This window comes from Haemaphysalis longicornis, unplaced genomic scaffold (genome assembly GCF_048455015.1).
Source record: "Haemaphysalis longicornis isolate Haplotype H1 unplaced genomic scaffold, Haemaphysalis longicornis Haplotype H1 scaffold_169, whole genome shotgun sequence".
NCBI classification, from domain to species: domain Eukaryota; kingdom Metazoa; phylum Arthropoda; class Arachnida; order Ixodida; family Ixodidae; genus Haemaphysalis; species Haemaphysalis longicornis.
Genome location: NW_027526275.1, coordinates 442,153 through 456,436, shown reverse-complemented (window position 1 = coordinate 456,436; position 14,284 = coordinate 442,153). Strand labels below are relative to the sequence as shown.

At 48.0% G+C, this 14,284-nt stretch overlaps 1 protein-coding gene across 1 annotated transcript in view; it reads right to left on the bottom strand.

Moving 5' to 3' along the window:
• The window catches only part of LOC144166322 (uncharacterized), a 67,633-nt gene that overhangs the window by 16,957 nt on the left and 36,392 nt on the right, over positions 1-14,284 (bottom strand). The gene's annotated exons all lie outside the window — the stretch shown is intronic.

Genomic DNA, 14,284 nt, shown 5'->3' with positions numbered 1-14,284 from the left:
ATCAGCATTCAAGTCTCACCGGCAAGCCCTCAGGGCAAAATTTGATGGACTGCTAGTGTGATTGATGTGCAGTGAATGAAGGACGCCTTATGAGGCACTGAATTAATGTGCCATTACTAAACGTGCTCCGTCATTGAAATTTCCGCTTTTTTTTTTTTACCATGTTTGGGACAGTACCACACAATCGCAGGTTTTAGCAGATGCCGTGTGATAGCACTTGTTGAACGCTGACCAAAGTGGGCCCTTGTGCAAATGCGCATTGTTACTCAATTGATTGCTAGTTACAGTGGCGTAAATTAGCGGGGCCAAGAACCCCCCATTGCAGGGATTATTTTTTAAAATCTATATTTATAAAAACAAAATGGCCACCAATGCGAGATGAGTGTCCCCTCTTGCGATTTTTCTGGAGTTACGCCGCTGGCTAGTTTTATAATTAGCATGCCTGCACTACAAATGTAGGACTTAGTACTTGTTTCTAACGCGTGTTTCCAAGGCAAAGGCCGCAACGCATTCAGTGGGTGTACCTTGAGTTAGCTGGATTCGTGTCGGGGATGCCTGCTTGTCTGGCATTTCAGAGGCCCTGGGTTTGATTCCCACCCAGATCCACATTTGCGCAATTTTCTTATCGACTCAATTGCGTTACTTTGTTTCCTGGGGATTTTGTGTGAAATATGCCACCAATTTCACCTTTTTTGTATTCTTTGAGACCCCAGCCTTTTTTTGTGTGTGTGAGTATGTGAACCATCCGTCAGCTATGTTGTGCGCTATCTTTTCATTGCAACGACACCGGGTTCCTGAGCTAACAAGTTGAATAATGCTTTTGTGTTTAACAATTTGTACTGACAAACAAGGAAACAGCTATAGTTTTGAAGGCTGACGTAGCACGGAATCGGACTGCAAACTAATAGGTAGTTTATAGGGTCGCTGTAATTGGTGTATATAGTTTTCTGATCTGCCACCTGCTACAAATGAATTGGGACTCTAGAGTTGCCTAACAATCGATTAATGACGTGGCAAACACTTCATAATGCAGCCACAAAGAGTGCCTGGAATAATTTGCTTCACAGCCCCTACAGCTTTGTGTTTGCTGATTGCTCTCATGAATTCCGTGGATGGTACTTTACTTGGTTCATTTGGTGAAGGTGAATCGAGGACATGATTTTTTTGGTGAATTCCTTAACAGTCTCCAAGAAATTGTCAAGAGTATCTCCTTGGCTGACACGAATGTCGTCAAAAGACTGTAGTCGTCTGCCTCCCTTGCCTAGTAACCATAGAGTTAATACACATGTAACTCCTGTGTTCTCCACTCCCACCCCTCTCAGTAATCCCTTCCCTTTCACTCCTTTTGCAAGGAGTTGAACGAAGGTTGGTTCAATGCAATTTGATTTCCCCACCCTTGCACTGCTTGCACCCATCTGCTGGGACAGCGTGCACCTGTTTATCTTTTGTTTCTTGCTCTATTTAAGAGAGCATGAGCGCTACCTCTCTTCTTTTTGTGCTTACTTTTACCTCACGCGTGCTGGAGCCTTTCGTGCCATTTTTAATGCTGCATTTTTTTTCACTTGATCGAACAAAAACCAACCCAAGGTGTATTCTTAACTAAAAGAGCATGGGATCTACATTTAAGCAGTTGCCTGAAATCTGCCTGAGGTTTCCTTTGCCATAAATAATGGGGAGAGGTGTGACTTAGCCGAGGAGATTTAGTTTAAAACAGTTTTGCTGACGCATGCCTCTCTTTTGCAAATGGTTCCAACTTTTGGCCGGAAGTTGGAGTTGAAGGACAGAAAGGCAGACTGAAATTATTCCGTTCGAGTAGTCCGATAAAAGACCTTGCCCTTAAAGAGGCCATGAAGACAAAATGCAAATTTGGTTCGTTGGAAGGGTTGCCCCATTAAAATAACACTGACAGCACTTTTAAAGCAAACTTCACTAAAATAAGCTCTGTAATGAAGAAAACAGAATAGGCATGTGGCACCCTAGCTACGTTCCCGTACTGATGGCATCCAGTGGCAAAGGTTAAAGCTTACTAAAGCTAAACTTGGCTAAACCTGACAAAATCAAACATCAGTAAAAACGGTAGGGTAAACATGAAAGTCACGAACAAACGTGAACATAAAAGCACCTGTGCGTATGGCGCGCGGTATGCCTGCCGGAACTGCACAGCCATCGAGCATGTTGAGCTTGTCTGACACGACGCTGGCCAACTTGCATAAGCAACGTCACCACTTACATGACCCTGTCTGTCTAGCATACCCAATTTCTCACGATTGATTACTATGAACCAGGTACAAGTCCAGCCAGAAACAAAGCGAGTGTGGACAGCGGTACTTGAGCAGCATTGCACCATCTATGAAGGCAGAGGGTAAAGGCGGAAACAAAAAGAAGAAGCAAAAGATGTTTCATCATTTGCAGCAGCTTTATTAAATATACTATCTTTTGTTTCAGACCCGTTTTCTTAGTACGTCATTGCCAACATCGCAAAACACAATTTAGCGTGATAATTAAAATTCTGGCTCCAAATGTTTTATTTCCCACTGAATGAAGCATTGTTTGCTGCTGGGGACACCATAAAACACACAGCCTTTCAACTTCTATTTTGGCTCCGTGGCCCCTTTAAAGCCTCGCTGCTGGCACATTGCCCCTGTGTTTTAACATGAAAGTGTTTTAGTCCCTGATACACCAAGGTTTGACTGATGTCATATCCGTGACAGAAATGACGCCAGTACAGCGAAGCAAGCACCTAAAAGGGTGCACCCCCGCTCACAGGGTCTTCTTGCGGGGAAGCAGCCTTTAGTACTAGAGAGTACGTTATACTTAGGGTTGTTCTTTTTCGGGTTTTATATTTTAACACGCGACTGTTTTATGCCGGAATACACCAACATTTCACTGACGTAATATCTGTCACAGAAATGACACCAATACATCTTAGCTGAGGCGACCCGCCAGCAGGACGTCGCTCAGCAAGCACACCCACACGACAGCCGTCGACCCGCAAATCATGCTCAGCTGCAGATTTCGCTGCGCATTCCTATGACAGGACCACAGTTATTTTCAGTGGAAGGGCTCTCACTTTTTTCCCCTAACTCCCTGTTGCAGGCCCTTTCCCAAGTGGCCACAGGTGGCAGCACGATCCCTTGCTGAGCCGTCGGCGGTTGCGCTGCCAGCAGTGCAGCTACGAGACACTGCATCCGAGCCGTCTGAGCAGGCACCTGCGCACGCACACGGGCGAGCGCCCCTTCCAGTGCAGCCACTGTGACAAGGCCTTCATTCGGAAGGACCACCTGGTCGACCACCTGCGCACGCACACGGGCGAGCGACCCTTCCAGTGCAGCCACTGTGACAAGGCCTTCCTGCAGAAGGCACACCTGATCGAGCACCTGCGCATCCACACGGGCGAGCGCCCCTTCCGCTGCCACCTGTGCCCCATGCAATTCGCCCAGAAGAACGCTTTAGTCAGCCACGTGTGCACCCACAAAGGCGAGAGGCTCTTCCACTGCCGCTTCTGCTCCAGGGCCTTCACGCGCCGCATTCAACTAAAGACGCACGAGGAGAAGGCGCACAGCCACCACCAGTAGTGCAGTGGAGGGGCCCAGCCGTGTGTGTGTGCCAGCACTAGCACCAACAGTATCGGAGAGGAGAGAGCCCGTTTTGGGGATCGGTGTGGAGCAGCGTATGCAGCATCCCAATAGTTGGGGAGATCAGAGAGAGTGCCTGTGCTATCCTATGATGGCACCTTGCTCCAAGCGAAAATTTCCTCTTTCATCGTGACACCGTGGCCTTACTGGTTGGGTGACAATTGTGCCGCGCTACTGCGGGAAGTGCGATTGTGAGTGGGACCTGGGGCAGACAGTGCCATCCTGTGTTGGGATCAAGCGACCACCGTACACTGCCCATTTGAACACACTGTGTGGCTTTGTGGTCTCGTACAAGCGAATACTCGCACATTTCTTGAAAAAAGGGAATCAAAATGCATCACCATGGATACGCTTGCAACGACGCATGCTGTATTTATGTGTGTCATGTGACTTCCCACTGTGATGCTGCCTTCTGTTAGTAAACAGCAGCTGATGTGCAGAGCTAATCTGGTGTGTTCGTTGTACAGGTAATTTATAGGCGCACCTAAGAACACTTAGAGAGTGAGGGAACGTGAGAGCCAAACTGGTGCAAGCTACTCATTCAACTTTGTTTCCACCATTTGGCAAATGTATTGAAGGAGCAGGCACAAACTGTAATAAAAAAGAAAAAGGAGGGGAGTTTCATTATTTATTTTTATAACAACGGATACATAAAACTGGTAATATGTATCAAGATAATCATATTTACCCCCTTAATTATTGGTACGGCGAGGTTCATTTCTTTAATATACCTGCTAAATGGCTGCTAAAATAAACTTCAGTGGCCTCTGGGCGGTTGGCATCAGTTACGTCTGCAGGTTTCTTCACTCCCTGAATGTTTCTTTTTGAACTTTCAAATTCCTCGCTCAGTGAATTAGCCAACAAGCTCAGCGCTCGCCCATTCAAGGATGAAAGACCCGAGATCCGTTAAATAGGGATAAGAACGAGCATCTATTTACAGCAGTAATGACAAGGTGTGTGGTGGGGGGCAGATGCCAAGATTTCATGCCTGAAAAGAGTAAAGTGTCTCATCGTGGCTGTCCCCCTGACACAGTGTCATCGTTGCTGCAAACACACACACTTCTTCCCATCCCCGTTTGAGGGACTTCTCAGGTTTTCCATTTCTACTCCTCATGTTATGCGACCTCTGCATACCAAACGCAATGACTTAAATGCACTGAACTTCATATGGCTTTTCTTTTGCAAAAGACATCTGAGCTGCTATGTTGCATCAGGCTGAGATATAAAGATCCCGAAGGAAGCGCATTTGATAAAGTAAATTTGAGGGTAAATGCAGCTCCTTGTGCTAAAACAATTTATTGCACTTTTTTTTTTTTTTTGCTAGAATTGAGCTCACACGCTGTCCTGATTTATGGAAGCGTGAGTTGTTACGTTTGGAACTTGTCAAGCCTCCATTTCTGACAGGATGGATGTGCACACAACACCGGATAAAGGACACGTTAAAGATCGCTGTGGAACGGGCTGTTTTAAAATGACACTGGACACACGCGTACTCTTTGTTGTTTCCCACAAGGCTTTTGGTGGGTTGTTCCCACGGCAACTGTTTACACTCACTTTGCCACCAGAAAGCTTGTGTGCTGTTAAAAAGTTCTCTCTTTTGCAAGAAAATTGCGCCTGCATGCTATTGTGTGAACACATGTGAAGGAAGGCACATGGGCTACTTGACTGTCACCTGAAAATTGGATACCTGTGTTTATTTGAACATACTTCGGCCCCAAATAGGTTCCTCCTCATTAGAACCCGCACGTGGGCAAAAAATACCTACTGAACATGCCAGATTGTGTGTGGTGACAATTTCATGTGGACGCCCTTTGGTCATGACAATGGGTCGACTTTTTTTTTTTGGTTGCGATTGCAGGCTGGCGTCTTTATTCGTAGGACTGAGTGGTTTCTTTGAAAAGGTGTGCAACCTGTAACCAAATGAATACAGTATTCGTGATCAGATCATAAACTATTGGGTCATCAATCGAACTGCAATGGTGCTCACAGTGTGTAAATGTGTTTGTGCTTGTTTTTGCCTCTATTTTTCTGGTGTTGCTGTTGTAGCATTTGTTGCGTATAGTAGGAGGCAACTTTGAGTGGTAGCGAGAAGAGAAGCGCAAGTGTTATAACTTCACGCAACCGCATGCCTTACAGTTGCGAAGCAATGCACAGCAAGGTGACAGGTTATTTTGTTTCCTGCTGATAATCTGATGACTGGGCATGTCATGTATGCTGAACTTAGTGACCACTGGCAAGGTGCTTAGTCTGCTGTAAGCAATAGAGCACCCACGCTTCTCCGAATTACATTGCACACTATTGTTTTTAAGTCGTTTGAACAGTTTTCATTGTTGTGGTTTGACAGGGCATGTATGCGTGGAAGTCGGGCACAGAGGCAGAGGCAGGAACCACCATGGAGAGTCTACATGAATTTCCTTAGAAATGTCCGGTAGAACCAATTCCCCGCCCAGTGGGTTACCTTTTTTGGGACACCAGCGATGTGGTCGGCGTGTTTGTTGGTGCATGCACTCTCGCCTTTTCTCTTTTTTCCTATCGCAGGCCCGCACCCCTCCCCCAATGGCCGCGAGGCACAGCACGGGCGCCTACCGTATCGTCGGCTTTATCACTGCCAGCATTGCAGCTACGTGACGCGGTTCGTGGGCAACCTCACGAGCCACGTACGCACGCACACGGGCGAGCGTCCCTTCCAGTGCAGCCATTGCAGCAAGGCCTTCATGCGGAAGGGCCACCTGGTCGACCACCTGCGCATCCATACAGGCGAGCGTCCATACCAGTGCCACCTGTGCCCCAAGGCCTTTATCCAGAAGACCACTCTGAACAGCCACTTGTACACCCATACAGATGGGCATTCCTTCGGCTGACTCTTTTCTCATAATCTTCGCTTGCCAGCTTCAGCAGAGGACACCCAACGGCCCATTGGTGCCGAGCCGAGACGAGCCATTCTCTGCCCGGCGTCGCCGCGGTGAGCAGGTTTCAGTGCGCAGGGAATGCTGCGTAATGGCACCCATTCACTGCGCCATCTACACTGTGCTCCGTGAGTGAGGGACATTAAGGGCCTGTCGGAGAGAGCGAAGTCCGTGGTCGCTCCAAAAAGCACCCTCCTCCTCCCTAGCCGCTGAATCAAAACCAGCGTCTGTCTCCTCGTCTCCACGTGCGTTTGCGTAGCTTAGTCGCTAAGACGACGGGCTCTCGCTCCACTTCTCTTCGGGCCCAGGTTCGAACCCTGGCGATGCCAGTAATTTTATTCAGCCTGGTTGGGAGTTTCTTGCGGCAGACGCCGCGATGAAACCATTGGCTGGTAGCGGTAAAAAGCTTTGCTTTTAAAATTGCATGCACAACACCGACGCGCACGAATTGCGTGCAAAAACTTGCCATGCAGTTCGCGCCTTGACTGTTGCGGCGTGTAGCGAGCTTGGGCACCGCGAGTGAGGAGACAAGTGCAAAGGTTTGTGCGCTCCCGAAAGCACTGCTCGGTGAAATGGAAAATAAAAAAAGAAAAGCAGAAAAACCACGAATTTCTTCTCGTGAAAGTAAGAAAAGAAATAAACAAGAACTTTTTTTAGTGGGCAATTTTTTTGGTCTGTGTTGATTCATACGAATTTCGGATGATACGAATATTTTTCCAGTCTGCGAGATTCGTATCGGACATTCTGCTGTACATACATGCAAGCGTACAGTACCACATACCTTTGGGGGGGGGGGTATCAGCCAAAGTTTGGTGATGTGGCTGATGAAATAAATATTCTCCTTCATCTGGTCACCAACAAATTCAATCAACAATAACTTCACCTTACACTGAGATTTGCAGAGCTCGCATGCTTTCACCCGAAACTTTTTCCTTCACCCAAAGCAGATAATGTGCCGAGGGGGTAAGCTGATTGAAGGTGTATAGTTGGAGAATTGAAGACTTAGAGAATAAAGAAGCTGCACATTTTTCTCAAGTGCTCATCGATATGTGAACGGGGCATCCAAACCAACTTTCAAATACCGGTTACACCCTAAACTGAATAGTGAAGGTTTCTACGACAGGATCTGCCTGCAAACATCTAAGACAGCCTGTGATAAAGTCTTAGCAGACACCATACAAATGGGTATGGAGTTATGTGAAATTTAAGGGAGGCAAAATGTTACCCATATAATTATTACCGTATCCCCCACTGTTGCGAATCAGCACACCGCTGTGCTTCAAGCTTCATGCAGCACTCGTAGGTTTTGTGGCGGAGCCTCCACTGCGTGCGCCTTTCAAATGGGCACCTCTGTGTTGGTGTCTGAGGCTTGCAGCGGCAGCCAATGGATTCCAACAGGCCGCTACATGCTTGTCTCTTCCCCTCTCTCGGACTAGGCATGCACCGCTACTACCGACCCCTCGTGAACTCTGGAAAGATAGTTGTGTGTGTCTGTAACATTTCGCGTCGTGTGCAATAACCAGGGGGAACGCTTTTTTGACCGTTAGCGCTTTGGGTATAAGTAAGAGCCCCTAAGCGCTGAATTTTATTCCTGTTGGAGCAGCGAATCAATGCTGTCGCTCTGCTTGAGTCCTCTGCTGTAACCTTGCCCATTGGGGCATAGTTCTTGTCTTGCTTCGGCTCATCTCTCGCCGTGCAGTAAACAAGTTACGTTTCCCTGCAGCTTCTTGTCGTCGTCTCAAGACAGCAACATTTGCTGGCCATGCTACCATGTGCATGACGGAGATGACGGAGCTCAGCTCAGGGTCGCCTGCCCGTATGCAACTGGTTGGCAGCGGTCAGATGGCAACTTAGTAACAACTGGAGACAGCGGTGAGAGATCCAACACCCTGGACGTCAAGATGACTTTGGACTTCGCAGAATTCATGGCGATCAGTGGTGAGTGGGGGACTTTTCTTCACTGAGTTTTTACCAGGCTTCTAAGGATAGCTGGTAGGGCATGCGTTGTTGTCGCGTGGGTTATTGGCGCAAAACAATTTTGGAGCCGTGGGAAAGCAGTACTCGGGACCGGCCATGAATTTAAAAGCGTTGAAAAAAAAGCCACAGTTGTTGGAGCTTGCAAAAGAGCTGCGCTTGGATGTTTCGGACGCGGTGGGAGAGCCAGAGGTGATGCAGGCTGTACTTGCTGTTGGTGCTGACGATGACGAGCTGTCAGAGTGCATTGAGCTGATCAATGACAGCTAGACCGCTAAACGTCAGCCTGCAGAGGCAGAGGGCGAGTGCCAGCGAGAGAGGCGTGAAGATGCGAGAGTACGGCCTCGAGATCGAGCGACTCCGAAGGGAAACAAAGCAGCTCGAGCGAGAGAGACTCCAACAGGAGAACAAGAAACTAGAGCACGAGATTCAACTCAAGGTGGAAGAAGTGAAGTTGAAAAAACCCGAGTTAGAATCGTTGCTCAAAAAAGACCTCGCTGTTGAGGAAAGCCCAATGCCAGTGCTGTCTGGAGCAGGTGCTCCGAAGCACGAGCCGGATGTGACGATTGCGGCCCAGCAGCGCGACAAGGTGGCAGGGAGAGATAGCCAAGACGCGTTAGCTCAGGCTGTCGAGAGAGGGCAATACACGTCCACTGAGGGCGATAATGTGTCGGCGTTCGTTTCGGCGATCTCGGCAAAGGGTTCAGGTGGTTCCAATTCACAGGAGGCCTTGGGAACAACTGCCAATCTGAACGTGAATATTTCGCGAGATAGCGAGGTTTTGCTAAAATACGTAAACTATGAGGCTACCGAAAGGCAGCACAAGTCCGCTGAAACGGAGGTTGTTTCTTCGGACGGGAGTTCAGAAAAGAGCGACGTTGCGTGTGGCAAAATGTGCAGTCGAGGCAGCAAATGGTTTTCGAAGTTCAGTTGGGAGTAACAATGATCTCGCCACTGAGCAGGCCGATTCTGTCCTGCCACCAGGTCAAGTAACCGACCTCGAGCAACGGCCAGCCGAGCTTGTAGAGATTCAGGTGTCGCGGGCGGCTGAGCCGTCTTTTGCAACGGCCACTTGGATGTAGTGTAGCCCTAACAGCCGGAGAAGGGAACGAGAACACCCTTCGGTGTTTGCTTACTGAGGGTGTTGCTGAAAATTCGAGGGACGACGAGGTAGGGTCTGTGCAAAGCTACGACAAATCTAAAGAGCACGTCATGCCCTTGTCACTCCCAACTGGTGCTCCCGATGACAGGCCAATATTGAGTAAGCTAGTTGAGATTCCGGTGTCGTCTGTGGTTGAGCCGAAATCGGGAATCGACCAGTGGGAGCCTAGGAAACGCACTGTGGTGTTTGCTTGCCGAAGGTGTTCGGGAAAAGGCGAGGAACGAGGAGAGAGGAAAAACATCCGCACATACATGCGGCGCGTGTTTCAGTGCGAGCACGCCGAGGGGCAAAGCCATAAGTTCGCTTTGTAAGTTCGCCAAGGGAACGCCGCCTCCAAAAAGGAGTGCGGGCTTCTCGTTTGAACGCTGGAAAACCTCGCTCGCTCCTCCATGCGCTTGAACTTTGTCGAAAAGAACGGCTGATGTCCTCTCACGTGGTCGCAGTAGCCTTCAGAGAACAGGCACACCCAAGGTGCAATTCAAAAGGGGGAAAGCTCAGGGCAACGACGGGAGCTTGAATCGCAGCTCTCAGTGCAAGAAATGGCATGTAGACGCTTGATTTTCTCAATTGCATTGTTTTTCCTGAAGCAGATTTCGCACCTTAACGATTATGTTTCTTTTTGTATGGGACATTTTCAATCACGCGAAATGTCACCTTTCAAGTTTGTGTGCCTGGCTAAAGTTACTGTTGGGCTAAAATATAACTAGTGTAGTTAGTTCGCGTTCCTGAAGCAGGTTTCGCACCTTAACGATTATGTTTCTTTTTGTGTGGGACATTTTCAATCACGCGAAATGTCACCTTTCAAGTTTGTGTGCCTGGCTAAAGTTACTGCTGGGCTAAAATATAACTAGTGTAGTTAGTTCGCGTATTTTTTCGAAACTAAATGCCTGGTAGATGCCTTCAGTGTGGATTTGTCTTCACACTCGCCGGCGATGCGGTTGTATCTTCCTGTGTTGTTCTGTTGCTTGCCCGACCAAGCCAGAGACGTTCTTGGAGAGCCACTATTCGTCCAGTGAACAGCACGGTGTCGTACAGCCCAGGCCTGGAGTAAAGCGCCTGTTGAGTATTTCTCTTCAAAAGCATCCAACCGGATGATGGTTGAAGACCCTAATCCATCGGGATTTCGGACCCCCGGCGTAGAAGCTGTTACGAATCAGTGTGCCGCTGGGCTTCAAGCTTCGTGCAGCTTTCGTAGCTTTGTGGCGGAGCCTCCACAACAAGTGCCTTTCGAGTGGGCGCCGCTGTGTTGGTGTCTCAGGCTTGCAGCGACAGCCAACGGATCCCAACAAGCCGCTACATGCCTGGGAAAGGATCGCTGGCGCCTCGCTTCGGCAGCGGCGAACGGGGTGTGTAGACACAAGTCCGAAGGGTGTGGAAGCCGCAGCGGAGAAACCCTCTCTCGGACTCGGCGTGCACCACTACTACCGACCCCTCATGAACTCTGGAAAGAGTGTTGTGTGTGTGTCTGTATTGTTCGTGTCGTGTGCACAATCTAGAGGGAATACTTGTTTGGCCGTTAGAGCTTTCGGTATAAATAAGACCCCCCGAGCGCTGAATTTCATTCCTGTGGGAGCAGCAAATAAATGTTGTCACTCTGCTCGAGTCCTGTACTGTAACCTTGCCCATTGGGGCATAGTTCTTGTCTTGCTTCGGCTCATCTGTCACCATGAAGTAAACAAGTTAAAGTTTGCCTTCGGCTCCTTGTCGTCATCCTCAAGGCAGCAACATTTGCCGACCGCGCTCGACCGCCATGCTACCTCGCATGCTGGAGGCGACGGAGCGCGGTGCTGGCATTCCTGCCCGAATGCAACACCACACAGCCTCTGTGAAAGCCATCTTGTAGCTCGGGAATCAATGAGGAGCAATTCAATTAACTGTATTCTTGTGGCTGGCAACTCCGACCCTACTGATCTTTACTGGGTTCAGTAACCTCCTTTTGAGGGCATAACTGGGAATCTAAATGCTGCCACGGTGGTTGTTGGTGACTTATTTGCATTCACCAGATTTTAAAAACTTACCACAGGAAATCGCACACTTGATGCACTTTTCACAAATGAACCACATAAACCTGCTGTTTGCCCAAAAAACTTCAAGGGACACCACTGGTAGAGGTTTCTTGTGACTGCATTCTTAAGTTCCCCCCATGTAATTATTTCACTGCTTTCCTAACAGTTGGAATTGGAACAGTTGGAACAGTTGGAAAGATAACCATGGGTCACTAAGGGTAACAGAGTGGATCCCTAGAGAAGGCAGACGTGGCAGGGGGCGACAGAAATTGAGATTGGCAGATGAGATCAAGAAGTGTGCGGGGATAAATTGGTCGCAGTTAGCATAGGACCGGGATTATTGGAGATTATTTGGAGAGGCCTTTGCACTGCAGTGAGCGTAGATGGGCTGGTGGTGATGATTAAGAAGTAACGACCGGTACCCTTTTCTGTCCTTTTATTGAAGTTTGCACTCGTTTGTTCAATGTATTTTCTAAACAGTGGAAACAAACTTCATCAGATAGTTAGCCTCAGTTTATGTCTGTCTCAATATCACGACCAACTTTACTTTGGACCTGCCCAGCGAGCGGCGCTCTATGGGAGCGCTTGCGCCGAGTCTGGTTTCAAGCCAGGCCGCTAGGGGCGCTTTTACGCACTGTTGCGGCGAGCGGCGGCTACGCTGGCAGTGCGTGCTCGAGCGCTAGTAGCAGCCGTCTGGCGCGAAAATTCGTGTTTAATCACACTTCAGTTAATTGATTTCAGTAATTCCGAATGAATACGTAGCAGTTTTACGGTGACCATCCCTAAATTAATGTTGTTTTTTTTTCTGAGGGTGTTAAGGCGGCGCGGGGCTTCTTGACTGGCTTTCCCGTTGTGAGATGCGTTACGGTGCACGCGACGCATTTAGTTTCGTGGTCTGATATGAAGTGATGCCGAAAAGAAATAACATTATCTCACGTACTGACAACGGAACTGGCTAGCTAACCAAAGTGTACAGGTTCATACTCGCAGGGGGAGGTTATTCCCGTATTTGATGTACATTGGGAAGTTCATAGCATAAACCAAACTTGTGTCATAAAAGCTTCCCAGGAACTCTTTTTGTTAGAGTAAATACAGCAAAATTGAAGCTTTCTGTTGAAATTCCTCATGAAGTGTAGCGTTTTTTCCTTGCTATAAGGATGCGGAGGAGTTTTCCGTGCTCGGAAAACAAAATGCAAAAATTCAAGCACCGAAGACGCTAATTACGGTCTTACACGCACTAATTAGCGACAATGATTTGGCCCCTTCTTTACGAATAAATTGGAAATTCTTAATTGCAAGTGCATGTGAAGTGCTATAATGACCTGCTACACTACTAACTCAACAACGATGTCATTTTAAGCGTATTTACAGGCTAATTTTATTCACATACACAATGACACGGTTTAGGCACACAATGCCACTCTGCAGTCAGGTTTTCAGAACATTAATGAACGCTAGTATTGCACAATCCTTTTCCCTTTGGCATTTTTTTTTTTTTTTTTTTTTCAAAAGATCATTTTCGTTCACAATACACTTTTCTTGAACAATGGAGCACAGTAGTCACACTTTCAGCACTATTCTGGAGTCTGGTTTTTCCGCAATCATTTTCCCTTTGCCACTCTTGGCCGTTTTCTCCGCAACAAAATTTGTGAAAAAAGGTCGGCTGAACTTCTCCAGCCCCAGCTCAACCACTGCCCTCCTATGACTATCCGTTGAGCCGTCGTGGCTGAAAAGCTCGTTTTCCAGTGCAGCTGGTAGCATCGCCCTCACAAACAGTGCCATCGGTGTTTTTGTAGGATCTCGCAAGTTTTGCGAATGCTTGGGCCGCTCTTTCCAGTGCACAGACGAATTCCAGGAACTCGAGCCTCGGATAAGATAGCCCACCCCATCCAAATTGGAGATCACCGCAGTGGCAGGTCCAGATGAGCGATGTGCCTTAAGCCGCTCCATGCAGAGTGAGCACTTAATGTGTTCCTCGATGGTTCTCTTACGAAATCCCGTAATCAGGCCCAGTGTGCTGGCCTTGACGCTTGGACCTGGATAACCTAAAAACCACCAATAAATTCGGTGGGAACATGAGAGGTACGCTCAGATATAAAGACAGCGCACCGCTGCTCGTTGCTACTTAACACCAATCGACCATATTAAAATACGGTAACTATGCGCAGTGATGCATGCTAGCTTCAATTTGTCGTGATCGGTTGAGCGATAAAGCGCATGATTACAAAAATGAAACACAATTTTGAGGGGAAAAAATAAAAATAAAACGAAGGGTGTTCTCATCTTTTCTTGGGATTGTCTTTGTTCATTTGTCTGAAACTTCGGTGACGGGGAACTCGTGAAAGGAAGCATTTCTCACCTTACTTTCTTCAGATCTACAATAAGGTACGAAACAGTATACCATCGTGCTCCTTCAAAAGAAAAACTCGCTTCAGAGGACTGAATTGGCTGTATTTTTCATGTCTGAAACTTTGTGCTTTACATACAGCAGACGCAACTTACGCTCCACGTCGCGTCTGCAATAGCGCGTTCTGCATGGCTGCGCCCACTCGTGCGGCGGCGAGGAACGACGGGGCGTAAGTAGCGCCACTCCACTAGCAG